The sequence below is a fragment of the Pongo pygmaeus genome, chromosome 11 (assembly GCF_028885625.2).
Source record: "Pongo pygmaeus isolate AG05252 chromosome 11, NHGRI_mPonPyg2-v2.0_pri, whole genome shotgun sequence".
NCBI lineage: Eukaryota > Metazoa > Chordata > Mammalia > Primates > Hominidae > Pongo > Pongo pygmaeus.
Genome location: NC_072384.2, coordinates 58505467 through 58523458, shown reverse-complemented (window position 1 = coordinate 58523458; position 17992 = coordinate 58505467). Strand labels below are relative to the sequence as shown.

General features: G+C 41.9%; 1 protein-coding gene and 1 non-coding gene across 14 annotated transcripts in view; one reads left to right on the top strand and one right to left on the bottom strand.

Annotated features, from left to right (window-relative positions):
- Positions 1–17992, bottom strand: part of TANC1 (tetratricopeptide repeat, ankyrin repeat and coiled-coil containing 1) — a 262830-nt gene that overhangs the window by 201194 nt on the left and 43644 nt on the right. The window lies entirely within an intron of this gene.
- LOC129032200 (U6 spliceosomal RNA) lies at positions 3709–3815 on the top strand. The gene has a single exon (XR_008501226.1). It is a non-coding gene; the product is annotated as a U6 spliceosomal RNA (small nuclear RNA).

The following is a 17992-nucleotide window of genomic DNA, read 5'->3' as shown; positions in this document are numbered from 1 at the left end:
ACTCTGAGATGGGGGTTCCAAGCCCAGTGCCTCAGGACTCATTAGGAAATGACTCATCACAAAAAGCTGAGGGTCCTCTGGCCAGAACACAAGTCACAAGATCTTGATCTTAGCTGTCAAAAAATGTCGAAAACAAAACCCCAACAACAAACTGAGAAAACAGGATCTCTCTTTTCCTGGAGAATTCAACACCCCCATGTTGGCTTTGAGTATGCTGAAGCCACTGAATCCTCTTTTACTAGTTCTAAGGTGAATACTGAGGAAAATCAGAGAAATGGCTACAACTGTGTCTTCTCTGAATAGAGGAGAATCAGAGAGCTTCTTATCAACCACTTCAAAGCTAACATCCATGGTTATTGAAATTACAGCTATGAAATAACTTCTGTCCTAGGAAATCAAGTCATCTTCTAAAAGAAAGATAAACGTGTATGTGCATTTTTATCAATATCCTTTGAAGATCCAGACAAAAACCCTAGCTGGTTAAACTGTACTACACTTTAGAATAACATAAAAAACAGCAACCTTCATTTTCTGGTCAAAGATTATTTTTGTAATACCTATTAATTTCTACAAAATTCTAGCATTTTTTGCTTTCTACCACCATTCCGTAGAAAGACATTCCCCCCTTGGCTTTATATCTTTGCTTTTTGATCTTGTTAACAATCCAAAAAATTCCAACCTGGCAATTTTTTTTTTTCACCCCTGGGAAGGAATAACACACAGTCACTTAAAAACCAAAAGCAGTGTCAACACTTCCTCAATGACACAGCTGCTGTGAGTGACCAGTGAATAAAAGGGTTTTTGTGGGGAAATGTTGACTTGTCTCCAAAATAATTCTCAGTGTTATTGAAGACATGATCAAAAATAGTAAAGAGGCCTGGTACAGTGGCTCACACCTATAATCCCAGCACTTTGGGAGGTCAAAGCAGGAGGAATGCTTGAGAACAGGAGTTCAAGACCAGCCTGGACAAGATGGCAAGACCCCATATCGCTATGTTAAAAATACAGGCATGGTGGCACATACGTGTAGACCTAGCTACTTGGGAGGCTGAGGCAGGAGGATCACTTGAGACTAGGAGTTCAAAACTAGCCTGGGCAACACAGACCTCATCTCTACACGAAATTTTTAAAATTAACTGGGTGTGGTGGCATGCACCTATAGTCTTAGCTACTCAGGAGACTGATGTGGGAGGACTGCTTGAGCCCAGGAGTCCAAGGTTATAGTGAACTATGATTGTGCCACTGCACTCTGGCCTGGTTGACAGAGCAAGACTGTCTCTAAAAAATAATTATAAGGCATTAGTTAAGCAAGAAATACTAAGTACTTATGATAAACCACAGTGAAAATATTCAAACTATATGGACACTTGGTTTCAAAAGAGGGTGCCTAGACAGGAAAGAACCCACTCTGTATGCCATGCATTACATGGAACAATGCACATGTTCAATAATACAAACCTTTACTTAAAAAGTGAGGCATACGATCCAACAATCTCATTTCTGGGTATTTATCCAAAAGAATTGAAGTCAGGATCCCAAAGAGCTATTTGCACTCCCATGTTCATTGCAGCATTATTCACAATAACCAAAGTGTAGAAGCATCCTAAATATTCACTAACAGATGAATGGATAAACAAAATGTGATATATACACACAATGGATTATTCGGCCATAAAAAAAGGAAATCCTGATACATGCTACAACATGAATGAAACTTGAAGACATTACGCAAGAGAAATAAAACAGTCACAGGAGGACTAACAGCACACAATTCCACTCTTACGAGGTATATAAAGTAGTCAAACTCAGCCAGGCACTGTGGCTCATGCCTGTAATCCCAACACTTTGGGAGGCTGACTTGGGAGGACCACTTGAGGCCATGAGTTCAAGACCAGGCTGGGCAACATAGCAAGATCCTCATCTCTACAAAAAAATCTATAAATTAGCTGTATACAGTGGCACATGCCTGTAGTCTCAGCTGCTTGAGAGGATCACTTGAGCACAGGAGTTTGAACTTACAGTGAGCTACAATCAAGCCACTGCACTCTAGACTGGGCAACAGAGTGAGAGACCCTATCTCAACAATAATAATAATAATTAATTAATTAATAATCAAACTCACAGAAGCAGAGCAGAATGGTGAATGCCAGGAGCTTAGGGAGAGAGGAAAATGGAGACTTGTTCAAAGAATATAAAGTTTCAGTCACAGAGGACGAAATACTTCTAGAAATCTGCTGTATAACATTGTGCTTATAAGTTAACCCTGTACACTTAAAATTTTGCTAGGAGTTAGATCTCATGTGTTTTGTTTTGTAACCACAATTTTTTAAAATATGAGGATACAAACTCAAGGATTCAGATTACATTAGCTTCAAAGTTCTTGTCCTTTCTACTGTTTCATTTTGTCTACACACAAGAGAAGTATAAACAGTAAAGATTAGGCCCGACATGATGGCTCACACCTGTAATCCCAGCACTTTGGGAGGCTAAGGCGGGCGAATCACTTGAGGTCAGCAGTTTGAGACCAGCTTGGCCAACATGGTGAAACCCTGTCTCTACTAAAAACACAAAAATTAGCCAAGTCTGGTGGTGTGTGCCTATAATCCTAGCTACTTGGTATGCTAAGGCAGGAGAATCCCTGGAATCTAGGAGGTGGAGGTTGCAGTGAGGTGAGATTGCACCATTGCACTCCAGCCTAGGCAATAAGAGTGAGATTCCGTATCAAGAAAAAAAAAAAATTAGCATATACTATGGTTTGAATGTGTCCCCCAACTTTCATGTGTTGGCAGTGTAATCCCCAAATTCATATGTGGAGTGGAGGTGGGGTCTTTGGGAGGAAATAAGGATGAGATGAGGTCATAGGGATGGGGCTCCCATGATAGTACTGGGGGCTTGAAAAAAGAGGAGGAGAGACTTGAGCTGACATGCACACTCTTGCCCTCTCGCTGTGTGATACCTTCTACCACGTTATGAGGCAGGAAGAAGATCCTCATTTGAAGCTAAGCAGCACCATGCTCCTGGACTTCACAGCCTCCAGAACTGTGAGAAATAATTTTCCCTTTTTTATAAATTATCCAGAAGGTGGCATTCAGTTATAGCAAGAGACGGACTAAGACCAAAAATTGGTACCAAGAATGGGGTCATTGCTATAACAGATAGCTGAAAATGTAAAAGTGGCTTTGAAACTGGGCAATGAGTAGAGGCTGGAAGAGTTTGAGGGAGCAAGCTAGAAAAAGCCTATAATTGCTGTAAGTGGAGCATTAGGGGAGATTCTGATGAGGGTTCAGAAGACAAGAGCTAGGGGAAAGTCTGAATCTCCCTCAAGATTTGCTTGAGTGGTGGTGGCCAAAATGTTCGTAGAAATTTGAACAGTAAAGGCCATTCTGACAAGGTCTCAGATGGAAATGGGGAACAAAGTATTGGAAACTAGAGTAAAGGCCATCCTTGTCACAAAGTAGCAACAAGCTTGGCTAAATTGTGTCCATGTCCTAGGTCTTTGTGAAATGCAGGGCTTGAGGGCAATAAACTAAAATATCTGGCAGAAGAAATATTTAAGCAGCAAAGCATTCAGGATATTGCATGGTTACTTTTGACCACATTCAGTGATATGTGAGAGCAAAGAAATGACTTAAAGACAAAATGTATAATTGAAAACAGAATGGGAAGACTTCAAAACTCTGCAGCCTGGCCACATAAAGAGTGAAAAAGACGCTTCCCTCAGCAGCACGTATACTAAAACTGGACTGATACAGAGAAAATTAGCATGGTCCCTGCACAAGGATAACATGCAAATTCATGAAGCATTCCATGTTTAAAAAAAAAAAAAAAAAAAAAAGAGTGAAAAAGTGTGTTCAGGAGAGGAAACCAAGGCTGTGGCTAGGTGATCATTTGTTAAGGAGATTACTATTGATAGATGAAATTATCAAGAGAACAGGAAAAAGCCCCCTGCCATTTCAGAGATCTTTGAGGCTGTCCCTCCCATCCCTGGCCCAGAGCTCTAGAAGGGCGGAATGGTTTCAGGAGAAGGACCCAGGCACCCTTCATGGGGTTGCTGCCCAGGGCCCCCTGGGGTCTCTGCTTTTTACATCCCAGTGCAGCACTCCTCAGCCACCCCAGCTGTGGCTCAAGTGACCCCAAATGCAGCTCAACCCAGCACTCCAGAAGGTACAAGCAGCAAGGACTAGCAGCATGTACCAGGCTCAGGATACTCTGAGCCACCTTACGACTCTACAGAGAGTTCCTACCAGCAAGAAGGCCCTCCCAGATGCAGCCTCAAGACACCGGACTTCATAGTCTCCAGAACTGTAAGAAATAAATTTTCTTTATAAATTGCTGAGTCTCGGGTAGTCAGTTATAGCAACGGAAAACAGCACATAATTAAAGGCTAGAGTGCAGGGTAGGAGAAATGGAGAGGAACAGGAAGCCAAAGAAGCTGAGGTCATCGAGGAAAGCCTCAAAAAAAAAAGGGCAACATAGGCCCAACCCTGAAGGATCAGCTGAGGCTGCAGGGATTGCTACAAGCATCCGAGTAAGGACACTGAGCTGGTCCACGCCAAGAAGGCATGCTAGGCAACAGCTTTTAAAGGCTGAGGAGGACACGAACTAAACACTAGAAGCTAAAAACTGAAGCAAGGCCAGACACAGTGGCTCACACCTGTAATCCCAGCACTTTGGGAAGCCAAGACAGGAGGACTGCTTGAGGCCAGGTGTTCAAGACTATGCTGGGCAACAACAGCAACACCGTATCTCTACAAAAAATTTAAAAATTAGCCGGGAATCGTGGGTACCCCTATAGTACTAGCCATTGGGAAGCTGAGGCAAGAGGATCGCTTAAGCCCAGGACTGGAGGCTTCAGTGAGCTATGATCATGCCACTGCGCTCCAGCCTGGGTGATAGAGTGAGACCCTGTCTCTACAAAAAATAAAAATTAAAACAGCAAAAAACACTGAAGCAAAATCAAAGGAATTGGTCGGAGTTCCCTAAGCCATTTATAATCTAGCTCTCAGAATTTGAATGTTCACTGAATCCCTGAAAAGGCCTTGCTATATGACAAACAAGCAATCAAGAAAGTTTTAAGGCACAGCCATCCATTGGGGCCAACCTGATTAGTTAAATGATCAGAAATAAGACCAAATAAATTGTATACCATTTCAAAGAAATAAATAAAAATATGGTATTATAGTAAAGCCCCATGTATCCAACATCCCTGAAAAACTTACTGTGCTAAAAAAAATGTATCCCTTAGATACTGAAACCTGTGTTAACAGGAAAAATCTATGTATGGACTAGGTATTGATGAGTATTAGGGAATTATCCTCATTTTGTTTTGTGTTAATGTCATGGGGGGATCTTTATTGAGTTACAGATACATACTATTTACAAAGGGAATTACATAATGTCTGGGATTTGCTCTAAATTGCTGGGGATAAAATATAGGTCAAAGGTTACAAGGTTGCAGTTACGCAGAATGAGTATAAGTCTAGAGATCTAATGTACAATATGAAGGCTATAGTTAATAACATTGTATTGCTTAGTGGGACTTTGTTAAGAGAGTAGGTTTTAGGTACTCTTACCACAAGAAAAGAAAGAAAAGAAAAGAAAAGGAAAAAGAAAGAAGGAAGGAAGGAGAAAAAAAAGAAAGAGAGAGAAAAAGAAAGCAAGAAAGGAAGGTAACTATATGAGATAATGGGAATGTTAATTTTCTTGACCATAGTTATCACTTTAGTCTGTATATGTGTATCAATAAGTACAGTCATAGGTGGCTTAATAATGGGGATAGAGGATGGAAGGTGGGGGATTCAGCATCAGCATGCGAATGTAACAGAGTGTACTTACACAAATCTACAAGCCTGGGCTATATGCTAGAGCCTATTGCTCCTAGGCTACAAACCAGAACAGCATGTTACTGTCCTGAATATTGTAGGCAAATGTAGCACAATGGGAAGTATTTGTGTTATCTAAACATATCTAAACATAGAAAAGGCACAGTAAAAATATAATCTAAATATGATCTAAAATTTTTTTTTTTTTTGAGATGAAGTCTTGTTCTGTCACCCAGGCTGGAGTGCAGTGGCACAGTCTTGGCTCACTACAGCCTCTGCCTCCCAGATTCAAGCGATTCTCCTGCCTCAGCCTCCTGAGTAGCTGGGGTTACAGGCACGTGCCACCATGCCCAGCTAATTTTTATATTTTTAGTACAGACGGAGTTTCACCATGTTGGCCAGGCTGGTGTTGAACTCCTGATCTCAAGTGATCCGCCTGCCTCAGCCTCCCAAAGTGCTGGGATTATAGGCATGAGCCACTGCGCCCATGCCTACAGGATTTTTTAAACAGTGCGGCATAGAGTACCTACTACAAATGGAGTTTGCAGGACTGCAAGTTGCTCTGGGTGGGTCAGTGAGTGAATGTAAAGGCCTGGGACATTACTGTACAATACTGTAGACTTTATGAACACTGTACACTTAGGCTACACTAAATTTAGTTTAAAAATAAGGTAACTGCTCTATAACATTATAATGGCTACCATGTCACTAGGCAATAGGGATTTTCCAGTTCCTATTATAATCTTATGGGACTGCCATTGTATATACATGCCATGTTGTGGCACATGACTATGTACAAAAACATCATGTTGTAGACCTTAAATATATACAATAAAAAATAAAGTGCTCCAACCACAAAAAAGCAATGTAGGGTTACCGAAACACGATCGACAAAGTGTTAATATTTGTGAAGCTGGTTGGTAGATATGCATGATGGTTTGTTATATGCCTCATTACTTGTATATTTTTGACAATTTTTTTTTTTTTTGAGATGGAGTCTCACTCTGTCACCCAGGCTGGAGTGCAGTGGCACGATCTTGGCTCACTGCAACTTCTGCCTCCTGGGTTCAAGTGATTCTCCTGCCTCAGCCTCTCGAGTAGCTGGGACTACAGGCATGTGCCATAATACCCAGTTAATTTTTTGTATTTTTAGTAGAGACGGAGTTTCACCATGTTGGTCAGGCTGGTCTCAAACTCCTGACCTCAGGTGATCCACCCACCTTGGCCTCACAAAGTGCTGGGATTACAGGCATGAGCCACCACACTCGGGCTTATTTTTGACAATTTCTATAATGACTTTTAAAAGCCATGGGTGGCGAGGGGCCATGGCACACGCCTGTAATTCCAGCACTTTGGGAAGCCGAGGTGGGAGGATTGCTTGAGCTCAGGAGTTTGAGAACAGCCTGGGCAGCATGGCGAGATCCTGTCTCTTCCAAAAATACAAAAAAGTACCCAGGCGTGGTTGTATGTGCCTGTGGTCCCAGCTACTCAGGAGGCTGATGGGAAGATCACTTGAGCCGGGAGGGTGGAGGTTGCAGTGAGCCAAGATTGTACCACTGCACTCCAGCCTGGGTGACAGAGCGAGACTCTGCCTCAAAAAAAAAAGAAAGAAAGAAAGAAAAAAGGCCATGGGTTACCCACTTGGTATAAACTTTTCTCTAAATTTGTCAGATTCTGTCTACTTCACATACACAGATCTCTCTCTTTCTAGAATGTGAGAGAATTCTACCTAGAATGTCCTTTTATTCCACCTGGACAACTCCTAGTCACTCCCCAAGACCACACACAAAAAAAGCAATGTAGGGTTACTGAAATAAGACTGACAAAGTGTTGATATTTGTGACTTCCTTTCACTTGGAAGCAGAAGTCTCAATTTTCCCTATGCTCCCACTATATGCCACTCATCCCATTATATAATCCTTAGTATACTATCTTATATTTATATATGAAACCATGTGCTCTCTTAGGCTGTGAACAAGGAAGGGACTCTAATTTGTTTATCATCACACACCCAGCAACTGGTATAGTATGCACCTGATGAATATTTGGGTCATGAACAAGACCTAGCCCAAAGTCATCAAAAACCCAGTTGTTGTCCTGCCAAGAGATCTTAGGAAGGTCTGTCGAGCTACACAGCCTGTGTGCTTCCCAAGCTGATGACCTTACCCAGTCAGGAATGACAGCTTCTCCAGGCCACCTCCACTTCTATTTTTTATGTCATTTTTCAAAAATAGGGTCTTGCTCTATTGCCCAGGCTGGCGTGCCGTGGTGCGATCTCAGCTCACTGCAACCTTCACCTCCTGGGTTCAAGCAATTCTCCTGCCTCAGCCTCCCGAGAACTACAGGCATGAGCCACCATGCCCAGCTAATTTTTGTATTTTTAGTAGAGATGGGGTTTCACCACGTTAGCCAGGCTGGTCTCAAACTCCTGACCTGAAGCAATCCGCCCACCCTGGTTTCCCAAAGTGCTGGGTTTACAGGTGTGAACCACCTGCCTTGCCCCACCTCCACTTCTAATTTCCAGCTTGTCATTTCTTATGAATAGAACCCTGGAACAAACATCCTGAATTCAAGTGGTCTCCAGATCAAAAACAAGAGGTCCTGGGCACACACTTAGGAAAAAGGTGCATACACACTGGTGTGTACCCTATACATGTATTACATATTCTGAACTGCTCAGAGGGCTTCCCTGCTTAACTCCCAAGTTGCAACTGTGAATGGGATAACAAAAGTGCCAGTTGAGAAAGACTGGCATTCTGGCCACTCCTCTGATAAGTAGTGTCACCTCCAGAGTGACATTACTCCATCAGCCTTCAACAGCGTGCAATGATAAAAACATGAATACCACCAAAGGTTGTTGGGAACAAGTAAAGTTATATATACCAGGATTTCAAAGCAACTTCTAAGTAGCAGAGCTCTTTTTTTCCACAGTTCTGAAACACTGAAAAAGACATTGATCTCTCCATTAATTTATCTTGAAAATTTTTCAGCTGTCTTAATTTAAGACAGGCTTTAAGGTTTTTAATTTTTTAAATGAGACTTTACATGTCCCTGAGATTTCTCCATTCCTCCTCAAACTTGGGCTTACGACCTGTATAGCAGACTCTAGTCCTTAATTATATGCCAGTCTATATTATTTATACTTCTCTTGCATGTGGACAGTATAGTAAAGCAGAAAAGACTGAAAGTTTGAGAAAAAAATTTAACCAAAGTTCAGCAATTCATTTAATTTTAATTTCAATTGTATTCTGTTAAATTTAAATTGTTACTATTTTATTTTAAAATGTCTACAGCAAATTTCTGAATGCAAAATTACTTTTTCTTTCTTTCGTTCTTTATTTTTTAAAGAGATAGGGTCTCGTTACATTGCCCAGGGTGGAGTGCAGTGGCTATTCACAGACATGATCCTAACTCACTACCACCTCAAATCCCTGGGCTCAAGCTCTACTGCTACTCCTGCCTCAGCCTCCTGAGTAGCTAGGACTACAGGCGCATGCCACCTTGCCCAGCTACTTCCGTATTTTTAACAAGTTCTACCAGAAGCTTAGATTACTTTGGTTATCTTTTTAAAAGAAAAGCCTAAATGATTTTCAGCTGAATGAGAGAAGGATACAAACCCTGCCCTCCCCACTAGAAACTGATCTTAAAACCACTGATGTCTACCTACCAAATTAAGAGGACAAAAGTCAAGGAGATGAATGTGATTATTACTATATCATTATGTGTAAACTACCCATTAAAAAAAAAGTTTAAAATTCTCCTTACATTCTCATTTACTGTATTATCTATAAGATGATCAGATCATTTGGTTTAGGGTTCTGTTCTAATGAAGTACGGTCTTTTCTTGGCCACAGGTAACTTCTAACTCCAGGCATCTCACAGAGACAAAAAGACAATCCAAATCCACACCAGTACTAGCAAACCACTTCGAATACCCTGGTAATGACTGGTAGCTCAGAAGATGTATATGAGTGACACATTATATTACACTTTAACCCTACCTTTCCACAGATGATGGAAAGATAAAAGTAGAAGCACCACGGTATCTAAAAAGACACAACTGGATCTGAGCCCAGGAAAAAAAAAAAGAGACTGACTGCCCCGCACCACAGGTGTGTCCAAGAAGGTTGTCTATATAACTCAACAGATGTGTGTGTTCAGAGGGTTCTGGCTGTACCACACAACAGATGTATGACCTTGGACTCTTAAATTCTCTTAAAGTCTCTTAAATTCATTGCCCCTGAGCAGCTTCATAGGCAAAGCCAGTACATTGTACTAGATATGTTCAAGCCTTTCTGAATCTAAATTCAGTTCAAATTCACAAATTCTTAGTTGACTTCACACTAAAAAAATAAGGCATGTAAAACTCTTCACACAGTGGCTACCATGCAGTAAGTATGTCATAAATGTTGTGGCTGTTATTGAAAAAAAGAAGTTTAGGTTTGTATGTGTTACACACAGCATATATTTAAATTTCTTTGGTGGGACTTTTTCTGAAGGAAAAAAAGATCACTTTAAAGTCCTATTCTAAGGCCAGGTGCAGTGGCTCACACCTATAATCACACCTGTAATCCCAGCACTTCGGGAGGCCGAGGCAGGCGGATTACTTGAGGCCAGGAGTTCAAGACCAGCCTGGCCAACATGGCAAAACCCTGTCTCTACGAAAAATACAAAAATTGGCTGGGTGTGGTGGCACATGCCTGTAATTCCACCTACTCAGGAGGCTGAGGCAGGAGACTTGAACCCGGGAGGCAGAGGTTGCAGTGAGCTGAGATCGTGCCACTGCACTCCAGCCTAGCCAATAGAATGAGACACCATCTCAAAAATAAAAATAAAAAATAAAGTCCTATTCTAGTCAGAATTGTTAATTCAAAGGAATCCGTAATGAAACAATAAATTATGAAGTTCTACACGAAAAGATACAATCCTCTCAAAATCGACTAGTTTTATTTTGTGTTAAATTAGATTTTCTGTGAACTCTTGGCAGCGCTCGGGAAGAAGTCATGAGTGCTTTCAAGATTTTGCTCAGCACACATTTACTGACCATTGCTATATGAAAGCTGCAGCTGCACCCCTGAAATCCCAACACTTCGGGAGGCTGAAGCCAGGAGTTTGGGACCAGCCTGGCCAACATGTCGAAACCCCATCTCTATCAAAAAATATAAAACTCAGCCAGGCATGGTGGCACGCACCTGTAGTCCCAGCTACTTTGTGAGCAGAGATCATGCCACTGCACTCCAGCCTGGGTGACACAGCAAGACTCTGTCTCCAAAAAAAAAAAAAAACAAAAAAAACAGAAAGAAAGAAAGCTGCAGTTGGGGAAGCAAAGATCATCATGACCCTGCCTCCAGGTCCAAACAAGTGGATGACTGCCCAGAAGTACCAACTGCTGAGGGGTCTGGATAAGAAAAAGATTGTCCTGAAACCTCCAGAGCAAAGGTCTGAAGGTAGTGGGCCACAGATATTGTGTGGGCCACAGATATTGTGTGGCCCACATGCTTTGTTTTTGTCTTTAACTGAATTAGGTTGCCAACACTTAGAAAGCAGGAGGTTACACATAAATAAGGATTTCTAGTTTCTCTTGAAAATTTGCAAGTGCCAGCAGTATTGTGCCTGTATTCCCACTCAGCAACTACCTGTGCAGAATCTCTATACCCATCACTCCTAACACGGGCTGAAGATCGCTGGCTGCTTCCTTCAGCTCACTGCATGGCTGCTGGGCTGCAGTTTCCCTCCCCCAGCCCACTGCACCTGTGCACCTAAGGCGCTCGAAGGAGCTTGGGCTCTGGAGCAGACTGCTGAGCTGCAATCCCGGCTCTGCTGCACACCAGCCATGTCTGTATCTTACACAAGGAATTCATCTCTCTGGGCCTCAGTTTCCCATCTGCAAAACTAGGGTATTATTAATAGTATCTACCTCACAGAGCTAGGATGAGTGTCAATGTGTTATTATCTGCAAAGTGCTCAGAGCTGTGCCCGATACAGGAAATAAATGCTCTATAAATATTAGATGTTACTACCTTCAGGCCCCAGAAGGCATAATAAGAGTTTCAAATTTCTGTCCTTGAGTTTTATTCTTTCTTTTATTTTTTGTCCTCAGGTTTTAATATTCTGAAGTCATCTACTAAATTACTTTATGATCAAAAAGAAAGTGGCACATAGTAGAAGCTATATAGATACAACTTAAGAATTACTAGAGCCATCAGACACAAAGGGACGAATATGCGATTCTACTGTATGCAATACCTAGGATACACAAATTCAGAAAGACAAAGTAGAATAGAGGTTAGAGGGGCTGAGGGAAGGAGAAATGGAAAGTTATTGTTTAATGGGTACAGAATTTCTCTTTGGGATGATAAAAAAGTTCTGGAGATGGATAGTGGTAATGGCTACACAACAATGTGAATGTACTTAATGCCACTGAACCGTACACTTACATTTTGGACTAAAATGTAAATTCTATGTTACATATATTTTACTACAGTTTTTTAAAAAAAGAATTACTGTAGCCTGCATAATTTTGTCTGCTACTGTTTGCTAGAATTATACTATTAATAATCCCAAAGACCCCCAATGCACTATAAGTTCATGTTCTCAAAGGCCACATATGGCACATCCCATAATGGTTGGGAAGCACGGTATTAACTATTTTAACAGCTATGCAGCAGAACAGTGGGCTTCCTTTTTGATCTGGAGGCCTTGTGGGAATGCATCTGTAGCAAATACAGTATGAGGCCAGTGGGATAGGCTTTTAATACCTGTCTACAGCAGTTGGGCTGTGCTTCCTTCATAATAAAATGCTCCAAACAGACTCCTCGTTCTCTCTTTTCTCTCAGCCAGTATTAAAAATGGAAGGCTTCCTGCCAAGCTCTATGTAACTGGCTGCCTTTGAACTGCAGGATGCTGCACAACACTAACAAGAGGTTTGGTTCACACCTATTCTATAACAGTATTCAAAACGCACACATACACTAAGAGTTCCACCAGGCTATAAATCAACACACACAGGAGAACATCCCAATCAGGGTACTATTTTTATATTTCTACATGCTGCCACTTTCTAAGGCATCTTTCTTTCTTTCTTTTTTATTTATTTTACTTTAAGTTCTGGGATACATGTGCAGAATGTGCAGGTTTGTTACATAGGTATACGTGTGCCATGGTGGTTTGCTGCACCTATTAACCCGTCATCTAGGTTTAAAGTCCCGCATGCATTAGGTATTTTTCCTAATGCTCTCCTTCCCCTTTCTTTCATATATATATATATTTTTGTTGTTGGTGGTGGTGTTGTTGTTACCCAGACTGCTCATCTGCAAGGCATCTCTCTTTCATTAAAAAAAAAATATGTGAAATATAAGCAATTTTAAAGTTACTTTGAAAACTGCAATTAACCTGAGACACACACACAAAACAGGTATATCCAGTCTGCATTCACAGTCTTCCAAACTCAGAACCACTGCAAATACTTATTTCCTAACATTTACAGGGCCATCCCCTGTGAGTTTACAATCTTGAGTCAGGCAGAAGACACCTAGCTCCAAGGAGAAACTCCACTGCACTTGGGAATTTCTTCAATAAACTGATGCCTTTTTGGCACAAATGTTGTTTGGCATAAAAGGTTCCTTAAAATACTATTGGTAATTCAAAGTGAGAGAATATAATATCTTTTATCTTATAAATATTACATTCTGAGTACCAACCCAAACTCAAGAACAACCTGGCAGCTTGATTTCCACCGTTGCCTAACATTTAAGGTCCCAACTCCCCAGGTGGCTGTATGTCCCATATAATAAACCCTCAAACACTGATCATTTTCCCCTGTTAGGGCACCAAAGAAGTGTTCCAAAAAGACTAAAAGGGAAAAGATCATAGGCAAGGTATGCAGTTTATGCCTCTTTAAAAACAATGTGTACATCAAATAGCAATTACTTTTATACTCCTAGGATTAAACAGGGCTGAGATAAATTTTTTAAAAATCACTGAAAAACAGCCTCAAGCAAAACTGTCACCATCTAAGAAAAATATTTCAATCCATAAACCAGCAATGGAAGGAAATAGAAGAAGAGGAGTAGATATTTCTTTGAATAGAAAATTTGGCCAAGCTGGGCTGGGTGCAGTGGCTCACACCTGTAATCCCAGCACTTTGGGAGGCCAAGGCGGGCAGATCACGAGGTCAGAAGATCGAGACCATTCTGGCTAACACATTGAAACCCTGTCTCTACTAAAAATACAAAAAAATTAGCCAGGCATGGTGTCAGGCGCCTGTAGTCCCAGCTACTCGGGAGGCTGAGGCATGAGAATGGCATGAACCCAGGAGGCAGAGCTTGCAGTGAGCCGAGATCACACCACTGCACTCCACCCTGGGCGACAGAGCGAGACTCCATCTCAAAAAAAAAAAAAAAAAACTGACTAAGCTGCATATAAACTAAAAAACAAATATTTATTAAACAGGGCAGAGGAAGGTACTGAATTAGGAGACAGAAAAAGACTGTGACCCCAGATCTTTGCTGTTAAGGTTGAATTGTGCATCCCCAAAATTCATGTCAAAGTCTAATATGGTTTGGCTCTGTGTCCCCACCCAAATCTCACCTTGAATTGTACTCCCATAATTCCCACGTGTTGTGGGAGAGACTCAGTGGGAGATAATTGAATCATGGGGGTGGTTCCCCCATACTGTTCTTGTGGTAGTGAATAAGTCTCATGAGATCTGATTGTTTTATTAGGGGTTTCTGCTTTTGCATCTTCCTCATTCTCTCTTTGCCTGCTGCAATCCACATAAGATGGGACTTGTTCCTCCTTGCCTTCTGCCATGATTGTGAGAGTTCCTCAGTCACATGGAAAAGTCCAATTAAACCTCTTTCTTTTGTAAACTGCTCAGTCTCGGGTATGTCTTTATCAGCAGTGTGAAAATGGACTAATACAGTAAATTGGTACCAGGAGTGGGGTGCTACTGAAAAGGTACCCAAAAATGTGGAAGTGGCTTTGAAACTGGGTAACATGCAGAGGTTGGAACAGTTTGAAGGGCTCAGAAGAAGACAGAAAAATGTGGGAAAGTTTGGAACTCCTTAGAGACTTGTTGAATGGCTTTGACCAAAATACACTGATAATGATATGGACAATGAAATCCAGGCTGACGTGGACTCAGATGGAGATGAAGAACTCATCAGGAACTGGAGCAAAAGTGACTCCTGTTATGTTTTAGCAAAGAGACTGGCGGCATTTTGCCCCTGCCCTAGAGATTTGTGGAACTCTGAACTTGAGAGAGATGATTTAGGGTATCTGACAGAAGAAATTTCTAAGCAGCAAAGCATTCAAAAGGTTACCTGGGTGCTATTAAAGGCATCCAGTTTTATAAGGGAAGCAGAGCATCTAAGTTCAGAAAATTTGCAGCCTGACAATGCAATAGAAAAGAAAATTCTATTTTCTGAGGAGAAATCCAAGCCAGCTGTAGAAATTTGCGTAAGTAATGAAGAGCCAATGTTAATCCCCAAGACAATGGGGAAAATGTCTCCAGTGCATATCAGAGGTCTTCATGGCAGCCCCTCCCATCACAGGCCCAGAGGCCTAGGAGGAAAAAGTGGTTTTGTAGGCTGGGCCGAGGGTTTTCATGCTGTGGGCAGCCTAGGGACTTGTTGCCTTGCGTCCAAGCCACTCCAGCCATGAATGAAAGGGGCCAATGTAGAACTTGGGCTGTGGCTTCAGAGGGTATAAGCCCCAAGCCTTGGCAGCTTCCACATGGTGTTAAGCCTGCCAGTGTACAGAAGTCAAGAACTGAGGTGTGAGAATCTCTGCCTAGATTTCAGAAGATGCATGGGAATGCCTGGATGCCCAGGAAGAAGTTTGCTGTAGGGGTAGGGCCCTCATGGAGAACCTCTGCTACGGCAGTGTGGAACGGAAATGTGGGGTCAGAGCCTCCACACAGAGTCCCTAATGGGGCACCACCTAGTAGAGCTGTGAGAAGAGGGCCATCATCCTCCAGACCCCAGAATTGTAGATCCACTAACAGCTTGCACTGTGTGCGTGGAAAAGCCACAGACACTCATGCCAGCTTGTGAATGCAGCCGGGAAGGAGGCTGTACCCTGCAAAGCCATAGGGGTGGAGCTGCCCAAGACCACGGAAACCCAACTCTTACATCAGTATGACCTGGATGTGAGACATGGAGACAAAGAAGATCAGTTTGGAGCTTTAAGATTTGGATTTCAGTCTTGCATGGGCCCTGTAGCCCCTTTGTTTTGGCCAATTTCTCCCACTTGGAATGGTTGTATTTACCCAATGTCAGTATCCCCATTGTATCTAAGAAATAACTAGCTTGCTTTTGATTTTATAGGCTCATAGATGGAAGGGACTTGCCTTGTCTCAGATAAGACTTTGGACTATGGACTTCTGAGTTAATGCTGAAATGAGTTAAGACTGTGGGGGACTATTGGGAAGGCAATGATTAGTTTTTAAATGTGAGGACATGAGCTTTGGAGGGGCTGGTGGTGGAACGATATGGTTTGGCTCTGTGTCCCCACCCAAATCTCATCTAGAATTGTACTCCCATAATTCCCACATGTTGTGAGAGGGACCCAGTGGGAGATAACTGAATCATGGGGGCGGTTTCCCCCATACTGTTCTCGTGGTACTGAGTAAGTCTCACAGAATCTGATCATTTTATTAGGGGTTTCCACTTTTGTGTCTTCCTCATTCTCTGCCATTCACATAAGACGTGACTTGCTTCTCCTTGCCTTCCACCATGATTGTGAGGCTTCCCCAGCCATGTGGAACTGTAAGCCCAATTAAACCTCTTTCTTTTGTAAATTGCCCAGTCTCAGGTATGTCTTTATCAGCAGTGTGAAAATGGACTAACACAAAGTTTTAACACCCAATACCTCAGAATGTGACCTTATTTAGAGATAGATTCTTTATACAGAGGTAATCAAGTTAAAATGAAGTCATTAGGGTGGGCCCTAATCCAATTTAACTGGTGTCTTTTTAAAAAGGAGAAATTTGGACATAGGCACAGACGGAAGATGGCATGAAGAGATACAGGGAGAAGATGGCCCTCTACAAGTCAAGGAGCGAGGCCCAGGACAGATCCCTCCTGGAGCCTAGGAAAGAACCAGCTCTGCCAACAGCTTGATCTGGGACTTCCAGCCTCTGTATAACTCTGAGACAATACATTTCTGTTATTCAAGCCATCTACTTTCTGGTACTTGGTTATAGCCACCCTAGCAACTAATACAGCTGCTTACCAATTATGTGACCTCAGACAACACAACCCAGTCCTCAGGTGCCTCTCCTATCAGGAGGACACAAGACAACATTCTGCAAATCTCCTGCAAATCTACAACTGGGGATACAGACCGTCAGTACTGTGTCAGGCGCACTGGGGTTACGGGAGAAATCTAAAACTCTCTTTACCCTCTCCTGCAAAGATCCTACCCCCTAGCCAGCATGGGGAACACATAATGCATTGTGAAATTATCACATTGCTATAAATCAGGTATAAGCATGTATAAAACAAAAATATCAAACTCTGTGCTTATCAGTCAACAACAACAACAAAAGCACAGCCAATTTTTAAGACAGGACTCATTCCCAGGACAGATGGCAGGCCTATTATAAATACTCTCATGTTCTGTGAAGTTTGAGTACATCAGGATGTGTGATCCTCTGTGTCTCACCCTCTTGAGACACAATTTGACTGCAGGAATATGACGTAACTGTCCTGGTTAGTGCACCAAACATAATACAATATGCCTTCAATATGTCAGCCTGTTTCATCCTCCCTAAATACATAATTGATTTTCAACATTTTATGCTCCAATTATTGCCCAAAAGCAGATTGGGACAAGTTCATATTTCAAATGCTCCTTGCTTAAAAGTACAAAAAGAATGACCAGAACAATTAATGAATTGTCTTCAATTTTTCTTGGAAGAGAGTCATTTGCTTATGACCTTCTCCAACTTCTCCGTCACACACATACATCCCCCTAATATATCAAAAAGGATACAGAATTTATATATCCTGGCTAAAAAACAGAGCTACATAAATACCATGCAAAACTACCAAGAAGAAGAGAAGAATTTTTCTTTATTTGGAACACTGAAAAAGTAGCCTCCTACATCCCCCCACAGAAACAGAATTAGGACCAATGTCAAACAAAAATTAAAAGCTCAAACTTCC